The following is a 14,956-nucleotide window of genomic DNA, read 5'->3' as shown; positions in this document are numbered from 1 at the left end:
GGCTCCCATTTTATTATAATGCAAAATAATGAAGTATGACTTATACATCATATCATGTTATATCACTATGAAAGCATTTTCTTTTCCTGCTATTTATTTCTTTAGTTTAAAATAATAATGTATATTTTTTATTTAATAAGGTGTAATCCTTCTTGAGCCAGAAGAACTTTAAGCCAAGTCAAAATGAAACACAAAAACATTCTGCAAAAAGGTAATATTTGATTTCACAATTACTGAACTATTATTATAACAGGATTTAGTATATTCATTCTGTCATGTAGCTAACAGAAAGAAGACTGAAGCCCATCTAACTGGTGGGGGCCCATCACCACCTCCCCTCACCCCATCTGATCAGTGGTTGCTGGCATTCCAGGGGGCAGTTCCTCGCACACACCATGCACCACAAGTGATGGTGAAAAAATGGTGAAATGTAAGTTTACCTCTATGATTTGTTTTCATTTTTTGTCCTAATAAATTACTATCTCTGTCACTTAAAGGCTTTTTGAACAAGATTAATTTTTATGTAGGCTTATTTTATTTAACTGCATATGATGTATAGGCTACTGTGATCTTAGTCTGACATGTTACTCTTTTCATGTATTAATTTCTTTGATAATATTGAGAATTTTTTTTTGCGAAGTCTTTTTATTGTAAACAAAGTCAAATAACAATACAATCCCATTTTAGTTTTTCATCGAAAAAAAAAGGAGTAAAGTAAATGTATTACAACAACAACAATAATAACAATAATGGAAAGAAAGTAAAAAAAAAAAGAAAAAGAAAAGAACAAACCACCCCCCACCCACTTACCCCAGGTCCTGGCCCTTTTTAACTATCGAATACAAGTCATTTAAAATTTACAAAAGAAGAAAACCTAATCTGGCAAAACCTGAAGGCCCATGAAATATGAAATAAACGATAGCCATTTATGAAGAAACTTGGAGGTATTACCTCTTATCGTATATTTTATTTTCTCAAGCTTAATAAAAAATGCTGTATCCTTTAGCCATTGTGAGTGGGATGGTGGGACAGAGGACTTCCACTGAAGAAGAAGGCGACGTCTGGCCAACAATGATGTAAAACTAATAACTTCTTTTTGGATATAGTTTAACTGAGATGCTTCATCTGGAAGTCCAAATATAGCAATCAATGGGCAGGGTTGCAAATGTACTCCCAGAATAGTGGACATCGTGCTGAAATAACCCAACCAATAATTATATAGTTGTGGACAGAAGAAAAACATGTGACTCAGGTGGCATTGTGCGTTAGAGCATCTGTCACATTTGTCCTCGACATCTGGGTAAATTTGAGACAATCTATATTTAGAAAAATGCACCCTATAAATGACCTTAAACTGGATAAGTGCGAGACGAGCACACGAAACATTACCAAAGCCATTCACAACACTATCCCACCACCCGTCCCCAAGCTGAAGTCCCAGCTCTCCTTCCCAAGCAGCCTTTGTTTTGGAGGTAGTTTGGTCACAGAAATCCAGAATATGTTTATAAATCTCAGAAACAGCACCTTTTCCTTGTGATTTATACGTAAGCAAACCTTCCCAGTGTTGGAGAGGTGGTGCTGAGGGAAAGCCAGGAAAACATTTTTGAACAAAATGCCTAACTTGAAAATATCTAAAGAGGTGGCTGGCAGGTATCCCATACAATGACGACAAATTAGCAAAACTGTGAAAAAGTCCCTCTGAATATAAGTCAAGAAGACAGTGTATACCTTTGCTATACCACACTAAGAAAAAAGAATCCAGACACGAAGGGGGGAAAAGATGATTGCTACATAATGGACCTAAAGGAGAAGCGGTTACAAACTTGAAACGTTTCCTAAATTGATACCAGATTTTTAGAGTATTAAACACAACAGAACTTTTAACATACAAAGAAATTTTTATTGGAAGAGAAGAGTATATAAGAGCAGGTATAGAGGATGAGGAAGAACATGACTGGGCTTCTAACTTACACCATGCTAAATGAGGTGACTCAACCCAGCACCGTATCTTATGGATGTGTGCTGCCCAGTAATAAAACTGAAAATTTGGTAGTGCCAGACCACCGCTAGACTTACATCTCTGGAGTAATGACTTACGCACCCTGGGACATCCCCCGGACAAAATGAAAGCATTAATCGTTTTATCTAATGAGTCAAAGAAATGTTTAGGTAAGAACAATGGGATTGTTAGAAATAAAAAAAGAAATTTAGGCAGAACATTCATTTTTATAGCATTAATCTTCCCAATCAGAGACAAAGACAGACTATTCCATCTCTGAAGGTCAGACTTCATCTTAGTTACGAGTGGAGTAAAGTTTGCAGAAAAAAGACCTGAAAATGTACGTGTCACATTAATACCAAGATATCTAAATCCAGCGGGACTGATTTTGAAGGGCATGTCCAGATGCTTAAGTTGCAAAGCAGTTGTGTTAATTGGATAGCATTCACTCTTCTGAAAATTTAATTTATATCCAGAAAAGGAGCTGAATGTATCAAGAGTGGACAAGATACCAGGTAGACCAGACACAGGGTCTGATACATAGAGCAACAAATCATCTGCATACAATGATAGTCTGTGTTCGATGCCGTTCCTAGTGACGCCTTTAAATAAAGTAGAGGATCGTAATGAAATGGCCAATGGTTCAATGGCCAAGGCAAATAAAGATGGAGAGAGAGGGCAACCCTGACATGTCCCACGTTTTAATGGGAAATACTCTGAACGCACATTGTTTGTTTGAATGCTGGCTTGAGGTGATGTATAAAGTAATTTCACCCAACCAATAAATTTATTACCAAAACCACATTTTTTTAATACAGCGAATAAATACTCCCACTCTACCCTATCAAATGCTTTTTCGGCATCCATTGAAATCACAATCTCAGGTACCGTTTCGGAATGTACAGTATGAATAATATTTAAAAGAGTGCGAGTATTAAAAAATAAATGACGTCCCTTAATAAAACCGTTTTGCTCCTCAGAAATAATGCTGGGCAACACTCTCTCTAAGCGCAGAGCTATAGTTTTTGCCAGAACTTTAACATCAGCATTTAACAAAGATAGAGGCCTATAGGAACCACACAAAGTTGGATCTTTGTCACTCTTCAAAAGAAGAGCTATCGAAGCTTGGGTCATAGTAGTTGGGAGCAAACCATTTTCCAAGGATTCATTAAACACTGACAAAAGTAGAGGTGCTAATTTATTAACAAATTTTTTAAAGAACTCAATAGGATACCCATCAGGTCCCGGGGCTTTATTGGACTGCATCGCTTTAATTGAGAATTTTATTTCTTCAAGGGAGAGTGGGGCATCTAGTTCTTGTACATAGTCAGAATCAATGGTAGGGTTTTCAAGATTGTCCAAAAACTGATTCATAATATCAATATCATCCGGAAATTCGGATTTATACAAAGAGGTATAAAATGATTTGAACGTGGCATTAATTTCTACCAGGTCTGTAACAATTACATTAACATTATTATTAATTTTAGGTATCAAACGTGAGGCAGATTGACGTTTCAATTGGTGAGCCAATAGTCGATTCGCTTTATCCCCATGTTCATAGTAAGTGCCGCGTGTCTGTAATAACAATCGCTCTACTTCCTTAGTGGAGATCAAATCAAATTCTGTCTTAAGGTTAAGACGTTTCTTAAACAGTTCTGGAGAGGGATTGGATGCGCATTCTTGGTCAAGGATACCAATGGCAGAAGTGAGTTCTGTAAGCTTGGTCTTATGTTTTTTATTATAATGTGAAGAGTATGAAATAATCTGCCCCCTAAGGAAAGCCTTCAGTGACTCCCAAAGTAAAGACGATGATGTAAGTTCGTTCTGATTGAAAAGGAGAAACTCATCAATAGAAGTGGACAGAAATTCACAAAATTTGTCATCTGCCAACAATAGAGAATTAAATCTCCAAAGGGGGGGAGTATATCTCTGTGTGGACAGCTGAATATCCAGAAATAGTGGTGCGTGATCTGATATTAAAATACTTGAATAATCAATGGCAGCAACAGATGAATTCAAGCTGTTATCTATGAAGAAATAATCTATTCTTGAGTATGACTGGTGAACCTGAGAGAAATAGGAGAATTTTTTAGTTAAAGGGTTACGAACTCTCCAAGGGTCAACCAACCCATTCTGATTCATAAAGTCAGAAAAGGATTTTGACATAGCTGACTGAGATATTGGTCGTGAACTAGATCTATCTAGCACTGGGTCAAGTACACAATTCAAATCACCTCCAAAAATCAATAAATGAGAATTTAAATGAGGTATGCTACTAAGTAATCTGTTAGCGAATTCAACATCATCAAAGTTAGGTGCATAGACATTTACCAGCAGCACCTTTGCATTAACATGCCTACAACCATAAGATATCTGCCATTTTTATCAGCAATAACATCAGTAGGTAGAAACTGAATATTTTTATTGATCAAAATAGCAACTCCTCTTGATTTAGAGTTAAAGTTAGAATGAAAGACATGCCCTATCCAAGAAGCCTGCAGCCTATAATGATCTTTAGATTTGAGATGAGTTTCTTGCAAAAACACTATGTCGGAATTAAGCCGTTTCAAATGGCTAAAAATTTTACCACGTTAAGATGGGCTACTCATGCCACGTATATTCCAGCTAGTGAAACGAACAGGTGGGCCTACACCAGGATTACCGGAATTCGACTTAACAGTACTCATTTAAGTGCACATGAGTAGTACCAAATGGCCAGGAGCCCCCCCCCCCCCCACACACACACACCCATGAACATATACACACCCCGAAAAAAAAAGAAAGAAAGAAGACAACTATACAAGAACAAGAGAAAAAAACATTGATGCCACATGATTGTGACATCAACTCGGAGAATAGCCTGAGACTAAGCTGCAGTAGAGAGATAGATAACTCCCACAGAGTCTTAATACTGAACATTAGGCAATATTATTAATGTAAACCCCATAATATAAACAGGAAGTAAACACACACCGATATTGCCGTATTACTGCAAACTGAAACGCTACCCAATGTTCATCGTTTTTATATACTTCTTGGCCTCTTCTGCAGAGACAAAGTCTTTTTCCACGCCTTTATATGTAATCCTCAAACAAGCCGGAAAGAAAAGACCAGGCCTCCTGACCTCATTAAATGCAGCTCGATCCCGGGCCACCTTGGCCGTGTGGTCGGGGAAAACGGACATCTTTATTTCACCCACAGCCTCTTGTCGTCTCTCTCTGGCACGCCGTAGAACATTCTCACAGTCGCTATAATAGTGGAACCTGGCAATAACAGTGCGCGGTCGCTCACCGTGTTTGGGCTTCGGCTGAGAGGTTCTATGTGCTCGGTCTATCAGCGGTGTTTCATCAAGTTTAAAAGTTTCCTTAAGTAGGGTAGAGACAACTGTATTGTTAATGACGGTATCCTCAGGAATCCCGACTATCCTAATATTATTTCGTCGCGACCGAGATTCGAGGTCCTCACATTATTTTGCAGTGAAACAAACTCCGCGGTTAAATGTGCGAGTTTGTTTTTAAGCCCTGCTACATCATCAGTACAGACGGAGAGAGAATCCCCCATTTCTCCCACTGTACCTCTGAGTGCGGCCAACTCTGCGTCTGAAGTGGCCTTATCGTTCACCAACTGACTTTTTACTGGCTGTAGGTCAGCTCTAATTGTGGACAAATCATCACCCAGTGCCGCACGAAGTTCGGTCTTAAAAATCTCAGCAATGTCTTGCTTTAAAGAGATTAGCAGTTCTCGCTTCAGGGACTCCGCATCAATTACCTGGGCGACTTCCCTGGGAGAGGTGGAGCTGCGGGGTGAAGACAGAGCCCCAGGGTCCGGGGTCGCTACCTGTGTAGCAGGCCTCAGTTGTTGGGTCGTGGTGGCACGGTTTTTTGCTGTTTTACCAGCCATGATATTATGTCCAAGTGGTGAAAAAAGGCTTTAACACAATATCCCAGGGCTGAATATATCAAAAAGGTAATCCAAATTGCGATATAAAATAACAATTACCATAAACTCTGCAGGAGTCTCAAATCACACGTCTTACTCCATTGGCTGCTCAACAGCGCCCCCTAATATTGAGAATTTAATGGGTTGTGTGTTCTTATAGATACTGATGGACGGATTGTATCATTGGACCCTCTAGAAAGAACACAGTCTGTGACAGTTGTAAGTGATTTGTTGTCAGGTACCTTTAGTTACTTTTAGGTTTTTGTGTTTTTTTGACAGATAATGTATACTTGAATATTTCTCCTGTAGGATGAAGATGATGAAGATGATGAAGTGGACAATGCTGGTAGATCCACTGAGGTATGATGCATACCATTTATAATGTATGGCCCCTTTTGGCATTAGAGTAACAAACTGTCATTGTCCTTCCATAGTACATACCTAGGGATTTGCCCACAGATGAGGGTCCTTCAACCTCAGCACACAATCTAAGCAGGGTAAGAATTTGTGTCCAGGTGTCCATATTTGAATTTTATTGTCTGACCAAACAATCTCATTCATTACATTTTTTCCACCTTCCTAGTTGCCAGCAAAGGAGCTGTATAAGGTCCATCTTCAAAAACAAATAAGAAAAAGTGACATGGAGATGGACCTTATACAGCTTCAAATGGAAGAGAAAAGGCTCCTCATTAAAAACGCAGCACTCGAAATTGAATTACTGGAGCATTGCCTTAAGTTGAGAACTTTAATCTGTTGCATGTTGAAAGTGGTTTGTGTGTGTGTGTGTGTGTGTGTGTGTGTGTGTGTGTGTGTGTGTGTGTGTGTAAAGCAATATAAAAAACATTTTATTGAATTTTACTTTTATTGTTTTTCAGGAAATAAAGAAATAACCTGCATGGCAGACCAGTGCAAAAAAATGAATAAAAGTAATTGACAGATCCTGTCTCTCAAAAGTCTTCCGTCTCTGTTGGCCTCTAAAATCTGTAGGTGTTCCTCTGGGCCATCTTCCTCAATACAAGGAGGGTGGCTTTCTCCTCTTATAGTGGCAATATTGTGAAGCACAACACAAGCCACTAAAATGTCTCATGCCCTCTCTGGACTAACCCGGAGCCCACGCAGACACTGAAACCGAGATTTGAGGATCCCTATAGTCATCTCCACCTTGGCTCGTGTTCGGTTGAGAGCCAGGTTAAACCGTGTCTGTGGTCCAGGTTCAGGGTAAGGTGTCATTAAATAGGGCAGACAAGGGTATCCTCTGTCCCCCAGCAAGTAACAATTGTACTGTCCTGTAATGATTGAAGTGTACAACACAAATTGAATGTAAAAAGGAAAAAAAAAATTGTATAAAGCAAAACATACCCTGCTGAAATGTCTGACATAATGATGACTCGCGGAAAATTCTGGCATCATTCACAGATCCTGGGCATTTTGCCTCGACATTGGTAATGATTTGGGTTGCCTCACATATTACCTAGTTAGTGGAAAAAGCAATGACTTTAATGATTTTAAGAAGGGAAAAAATTAAGTTGTTACCTGCACATTGATACTATGAATAGATTGCCAAACAATAGGCTCCCTCATTTATTGGTGGAGCTTTAATAGGAATGTGAGTGCCATCAATGCACCCAATTACATTTGGAAACCCTGAAACAGAGTTATGGAAGTATGAAGTGTGTGTGCATAATGAATACATGTATAGATATAAATAATATGACTAAATATTAAATATGCATCATAGATTTTACTACAAAGGACAAACCTGCCACTCTGTGGAATTTCTCTTTAATAACAAGCAGAGGTTTATGGCCAGGGAACTGCACAAACGTGGGTAAGAACTGTTTAAGTGCCAGACATACTGTACGAACGGCTCTACACACAGTTGCCTTTCCCACATGCTCTGAATCGCCCACACTGTACAAAAAATGGCCAGACGCAAAAAAAAAAAAAGTGCTAAGCGCAGAAGTTTGTCACATTTGCGATATGCGGTTTTAAAAGACGTGTTAAATAAACTAACGAATCTTTTGAAAAATGATAACGCTCTTTCAAATATTCATTAGGGTATGCAAACACATCAATACGCGGTCTTATAACCCTCTCCCGACAAAAATAAACTCGTATAATTTGTGCTTCTACATCCACAGGATCCTCATCAAAAGGGCACGCCATGCTCACCAACCTTCTGCAACGAAGTTACACTGAAACATAACCTGCTCCCGAGCAGGTTATCTTCAGGGAGTCAGTTGCTATGGTTACATACATACCCAGAAAGTTACCTCCGTTTTTGGAACCCGAAAGTTGAGGTTATCCACAAACTTACCCTTAAACATACCCAGGTATGTCACATAACCTGCTTTCTGGAATACCCCCCAGATGCACATGTTCATGAATCATGTTTACAGACTCAGTTGTATGTTTGGATGGAATTCTGTGTAAAAATACATTACTTTGGATGAAATCAATTAAATAAAAAAAAACTTTAATTAAATAAAAGAAAATTACATTTTCCCAATGCATGAGTTATGTTGTAGTGTAGGTACTGAATGTATAGCATGGAATATGCGGAGGTATTCCTGGACCTGTGCAACCAGGTCAACTTTGGGGAGAAGGCTCTCAAGGACATTTTTAAGTATGGACTAAAGGACATCCTGCAATACTTGATGCCGTCTACCCGAGAGATAGAATCATTCTCGGAGTTCGTCAACTTGGCGTTGCTCCTGGGCGGGTCCGCGCTAACCTTGAGCAGTGTAGAGACGGAAGCCGGCCGTAAATATTTTTTTCCCGTACACACCCGTGACCGAGCCGGTTCACATGGCTACGATACAGGCTCGGGGTCCGTGCAAACCGGTTGATCTCCAAACTGGTAGATACCCCGATGAGGTCAGTTCGGGCGGCCGGCATCCCTAAGCCGTCGGCCGAACCGAGCGGGTCGACGGAACCGAGCGGGTCGACGGAACCAGCCGAACCGACCGGGTTGACGGAACCAGCCGAACTGACCGGGTCGACGGAACCAGAGGAACCAACCAGGTCGACGGAACCAGCCGAACCGACCGGGTTGATGGAACCGACCGGGTTGACGGAACCAGTCGAAGCGACTGGGTTGACGGAACCGAGCGGGTCGACGGAACCAGCCGAACCGACCGGGTTGACGGAACCAGCCGAACTGACCGGGTCGACGGAACCAGAGGAACCAACCAGGTCGACGGAACCAGCCGAACCGACCGGGTTGATGGAACCGACCGGGTCGACGGAACCAGTCGAAGCGACTGGGTTGACGGAACCTGTCGAAGCGACCGGGTTCACGGAACCTGTTGAAGCGACCGGGTTGACGGAACCTGTTCGAAGCGACCGGGTCGACGGAACTGACCGGGTTGACGGAACCAGATGGGCCAACCGGGTCGATGGAACCAGCCGGCTCGACCGAAATTACTAAGTCGGAGAACGCATCGACATGGTTACACCCAAACTCCCTGAACTCTCTGCCTGGCCTGAACCTACCAATGTTGCTGTGGTATCTGTCCTGTGTTTTGTTTCACTAGAGTTGCCAGCCCTTCTACCTCCTCTCCCTGTTTACAGGCTCAGAGCACCTCCAGCACCACCCTGGTCTCCGGTCCTGCTCTGGTGTCTGGCTCCGCCTCCAGCACCACCCTGGTTTCCGGTCCTGCTCTGATCTCCGGCTCCGCCTCCAGCACCACCCCGGTCACCTCCTGCTCGGCCGGCGCTGCCCTGGCCTCCTGCTGGGCTGGCGCCGCCACTACACGAACTCGACCTGCCCTCCCACCCTGGTTGCGCCTTCGCTCCACACTCCTGGACTGGTTTCTGTAGACTAGGGAGCGTCTGGAAGCCGCTCGTGGGGGGTGGGGGGGGGGGTTAATTGTTGGCCCCCGCCCACCTATTTGTTACCATGGACATTAACTGCACTCATTCTCTTCCCCGGGTGTTTTGTCTTAGTCTGTGATTGCCTCCGTTTTGTGATTGGATCTTGTTCCCTATATCTACTCTGTTTGTTCATTTCCCTGTTGTGAGTCGTTGTTATGTGCTATGCTGTCTGTTCATGTCTCTGTTCCTGTGCCCTGTCCTGCTCAGTGTTCTGCCCTGTTTTTGCCTGCTTGTTTGTTTCTTGTTTCCTGTTTTGTCTATTAAAAGGGTTTAACTGCATTTGGATCCACGTTCGCCTGTGACTAATCGTGACAATGTTAATATGACTAATTACAATATGTATTTACATGTGTATTATTATGTAAGTGAATTCCACAGTGGCTTCATTTATTAATCTTCAGTAAAAACTTTATCATGGACTTCAGCCTTAACAACTTTAAAAGCTTTTGATATATTATAAACATTCACCCTTTTCAATCATTTAACTTAAACACTGGATTTATCATATATTGTCAGTGATGCGGGGATAAAAACAGACCCAAATGCAGGGTAGCTGAAATAAACTGATTTATTAAATAAAAACACACAAAAAAAGGACACAGACAAAACAAGACGCGATTCCGCGCCGCCGTAGGCAATGCGGCATGGCTCCCAACCTGCCAATCCCGTATCAATGACAACATCCAAGGGGTCCAGGAGGGGGGAGCAAGGCACACGGCAAGGCAGGTGGGAGAGCAAGGCACACAGCGAGGCAGATTCTCAAACTTTGATGTTTATCTGCTTCAAATATTAATGTTGATCCTCTTACATGTTTAGTGATTGAAGAGATGAAATCGTTTAAAAATAAATGTTAGTCATTAATCAAAAAGAATATTTTTATGCTGTTTCATGCTGCAGTCTACGATAAGCCATTTCCACTATAATTATCTATGAAGTTTTTACAGTCAGTAATAATGGACTCTTCTAAAGATCATTAAAATGGAGAGGAGGCTAAATCCAACCTTTAAAGATTATTCCTAATACGCTCTCTATTGTAACAACACCACCTTAAGATCTCTGCTCAGCCCCCAGAGGAAACCCTTCAGCATATTGAAGCACCTCCGGGTCTTCTCCCACCACTGCTGGTACTTACAGTATTATTAGTGTTAGTTATTGTGCTATGTTAGTTATTACTGCTGTGTATTGAGTATTGATCTCTACTGTGTTTATTGGATTTTCGAGTTTTTGGATATCATTATTGTACCTTAGACTTTTGGACTTATTTCCTGTTTTTTGGATTTGTTTGTTGTCTTTTCTTCATTAAATCTTCCTCATATATAATCTAATCCTTCTGTCTCTGTGAATCTCTCACAATCATTAATTCACTAGCACTTAGTTATTTATACAATACTGGTTCAGTCACTTCTGCTAACATTGCAGTTATTAATAACAACATATATTTTCTCATGCTCATGTTTTCAAAGGTAAAACACAGTTAGCTTTTAATGCTAACTATAACTAAAACCAATGTTTAGCTAATGTTAGCTAGTAACCATGAGGGGAATTTAACTAGGTGAGATGATAACACTGACTAGGCAGAGCAGGTTTATGTTGGTCTACTAAGCAAATTCATAAACAACATAAATGTATTAATCAATTGATTACTGATATATGATAACTTACTAATTAATTGTTCTTTGAATTTTACTATAAAAAAGCTATGCTATGACAGAAAACCACACAAACTGTCCAGAAAAGAACACAAACCAAACTGTCTGAAATAAACACAAGCAAAACTTTTATCACAATCAGAACTATAACAAACTTTGACTGTATGCTCATTTATCAGATCAGCAGCTTGCAAGGACCATGTTGTAGTGTAAACTCACTAGATTAATGTTACTGTATGTTCTGTTTGAGTTTATTCCTTCTGTCTTTCTATTAACACTCACACTCTTGTTCTCTGATATAACTGTTCATATTTTTGATATAACAGTGTCATCATTGAGACTGTTAGAATGTAACACATTAAGTGCAATTATTGAAAATGCAATGGCATGTATAGAGAGAGAGAGAGAGAGAGAGAGAGAGAGAGAGAGAGAGAGACCCAAAAACAAGGGATGTAACTGTCAAAATGTCATGGAAACTATGGTCAATGGTATGAGTGAATCTACTAAAGATTTTAATACTAAAGATTTTCTAAAGATAGTATATTTATCATGACTATCATACATTATCACTGATGATTCTGAAGCTTCTAATACAGTGACATCGCTTTAATGTGGAGTTCAGGTTGAACCGAACTCACCAAGGCTCTCGGAGGACGAACGGGACAGTCGCTAATGGAATGTCCCTTGCCTGCACAGTACAAACAGAGACCCTGGGTCAGCCGTCGATGACGTTCTGTTAGCGAGATCCTGGTGGAGTCGAGAAATACCTCTTGGAAGTAAGCGGTGAACTACAAGAAAGACCCGTCCTTGTGCCAGATGGACTCGGCCCACCGGAGCGCTTTTCCGGTGAGTAATGAGATAATGTGACTCGCTCATGTCGGTTTCTTCTCTACAACATTAGAAGAATTCGGCCATTTTTGTCCACACAGGTACTTGTTCAGTCTCTTGTCATTTCTAGACTGGATTACTGCAATGCACAGCTGTCAGGTCTACCTATGAACGCAATCCGTCCTCTGCAAATGATCCAAAATGCAGCTGCCCAGCTTGTTTTCAACCTGGCAAAGTTCTCGCATACCACCCCGTTGCTGCGATCCCTCCACTGGCTTCTGGTAGCTGCACGCATCCGATTCAAAACACTGATGCAAACCTACAAAGCCAAAAATGGACCAGCTCCCTCTTACCTCAAAGCCCTCATCATTCCTCGCACTGCACCCCGCAACCTCCGATCTACCAGCACTGCTCGACTGGTTCCACCATCTCTCAGGGTAAGAGGCAAGTATACTACAAGACTTCCCCTAGAGGTCCGGACAACTGAGTCACTGGCTATTTTCAAGCGGCGGTTGAAGACCTACTTATTCAGGAAGCACTTCAACTAGCACTTCTTTCCTTAACTTTTGCATTTAAAAAAAAAAAACTTTCATTGTAACTTTGAACAAATGTTTTAAACTCATGGTATCTTAAGTATGTAACCTAGTGAACCAGCATTAATGTATTCAATGTTAGAGATTTAAGCACTTATGTACGTCGCTCTGGATAAGGGCGTCTGCCAAATGCTGTAAATGTAAATGTAAATGAAGGAGATCTTACTGTGATCTGTGGGAAAACGAGATGGTTGCATTTCAAAAGTCAATGAACATTGGAGGAGAAATCCCTTACATTCTTTCGCAACACCTGAGTAGGGCGCGGGGTTGGCCATGGGAACCGTGACAATGGTAGCACTGTTCGTCACCGGGTTCTGAGAGTGCGGCGCGTGTCCCGGGGTTTGTAACAACTCCTGCCTCAACATGTCGACCAGTCCTTGGTAGGGGTCCGAGTTCTGGGTAGACATAATTTTTAGGGTTCCGTCTTCTGTCACAAACAGAAGACGACAGAAGCGGAGATTCGTCTAAGAAACAGTTTATTGAACTTGGGTAGTGTAAATAAGGTGAATGATGGAGAGATAGTGCAGGCGATGTTCCCACACACACCCGGGATCACTGGGTACAAGACCACACGGATAACCTTCCGGAGGGCGAGGCACATGGATGACTACTGCGTAGAGAGAGAGATAAAGAGTCGGGTTAGTAGACACAGCATGCAAAAGCAGCTAGCGTGTACGAGACCGGACAAAGTGTGTGTGTGTGTGTGTGTGTGTGTGAGAGTCTTTTATAGGTGGTGGTAATGACGGGTGCGAGGTGACGGTGATTAGTACTCAGGTGATGTGGATCTGGTTTGTTGAGTGAGGGGAGAACCTGGCGATTCCATGACAAATAATAAAGATAAAATAGAAGTAGTATATAGTCAACAGGGTTCATTCGCTGTTGATATGTTAGATTAGGTCTTAAGAATTAGCTGATAAGAGTTACACTACTCAAATCACAGTTAACAACTGAGGAAAGGTTTCTCCTTTCCACAAATTCTACAGTTTGTGCCACTCAACAGCACACAGTGGGTGGGTCAGGTTGTCTTCGCTGCCCCCCAAATAAATAAATAAAAAAAAGAACAGGGTTTCTTCGCTGTTCTTATTCGTTACTTGATCAAGGTTTGGGACTCCTTTTACATATCAATCAACAACTGGTCAGTAGTATCTTTATGATTGGATCTGCATTAGGCACACATCAGTTAGCTACTCTGATGGTTAAACCTACAGGAGTGTTATTGTCTAGTTGAACGAAATTGGAACACGCAATGACTTCAACAGCGATACAATTACAAGGCCTTAAAAGATGATAAGAGGAACACGCTCAAATCAATCTTTAATCGAACTATGGGAAGATTTCTTTGTCCCCACAGCTGATTCTGATATTACAATGTGCAGTAAAGAGATTTCTTCGTCTTTCCGAGGGATTTTTAATATTATGACTGCAGTTTAAATACTTCTCTTTCCTTTTTTTTTTTTCTGATTATTCGTGACTCATAAAAAAAAGAAATGAAATAAAATAAAATCAAATAGCGATCACTGAAGCGGAGTCTACGTCTCGACCTATCTCACCACAAGCGCACAGTAAATCAACACAAGTAAATTGACGCTGAGTTTGAACAACATGCCCGCATCCTCCACCATTATATGTAGCAATTTTGGCTCGCAAAGCAAGGTAAATATTTATAAGTAATTATAACATGTTATAGTGACTCCTATATATTTTAACCTAGGTTAAAATTGACGGTAATGGAATTAACGCTACACTTATTTGGTCTGTTCGTCCGCTGAACAGACAGAGTAATCTTTATTAATTCTATGAAGGGGGTATCTTCCCGGCCAAGATTCACTTCCCTTTTACTTTATACCTCAATTTAAATTAAATTAAATTAATAGAGCATGTAGTTCAGACCAGATGTTGCAGGTACCTTAAGTTTGTGAGCAATACTCAGAGACAATCACTTGTGGCACAAAAATATGGCGTTTAATGAATGAGACAAACACAACATAAAACTAACTACACAAACAAACAAAAGAAATAGAGAAAACAAAGATGAAAATAAAAACACACAAAAGAAATTAAAATTGGGG

The 14,956-nt window shown here is 40.9% G+C and overlaps 1 long non-coding RNA gene across 1 annotated transcript; it reads left to right on the top strand.

Moving 5' to 3' along the window:
* The first annotated feature begins 6,271 nt into the window (after nt 1-6,271).
* Nucleotides 6,272-6,640, top strand: LOC113664093. The gene is made up of 3 exons (XR_003445595.2): nt 6,272-6,301; nt 6,376-6,438; nt 6,525-6,640. It is a non-coding gene; the product is annotated as an uncharacterized LOC113664093 (long non-coding RNA).
* The last annotated feature ends 8,316 nt before the right edge of the window (nt 6,641-14,956 follow it).

Source organism: Tachysurus fulvidraco, chromosome 1, assembly GCF_022655615.1.
Source record: "Tachysurus fulvidraco isolate hzauxx_2018 chromosome 1, HZAU_PFXX_2.0, whole genome shotgun sequence".
Classification (NCBI taxonomy): Eukaryota; Metazoa; Chordata; class Actinopteri; order Siluriformes; family Bagridae; genus Tachysurus; species Tachysurus fulvidraco.
This window is presented reverse-complemented; position numbering and strand designations above follow the sequence as displayed.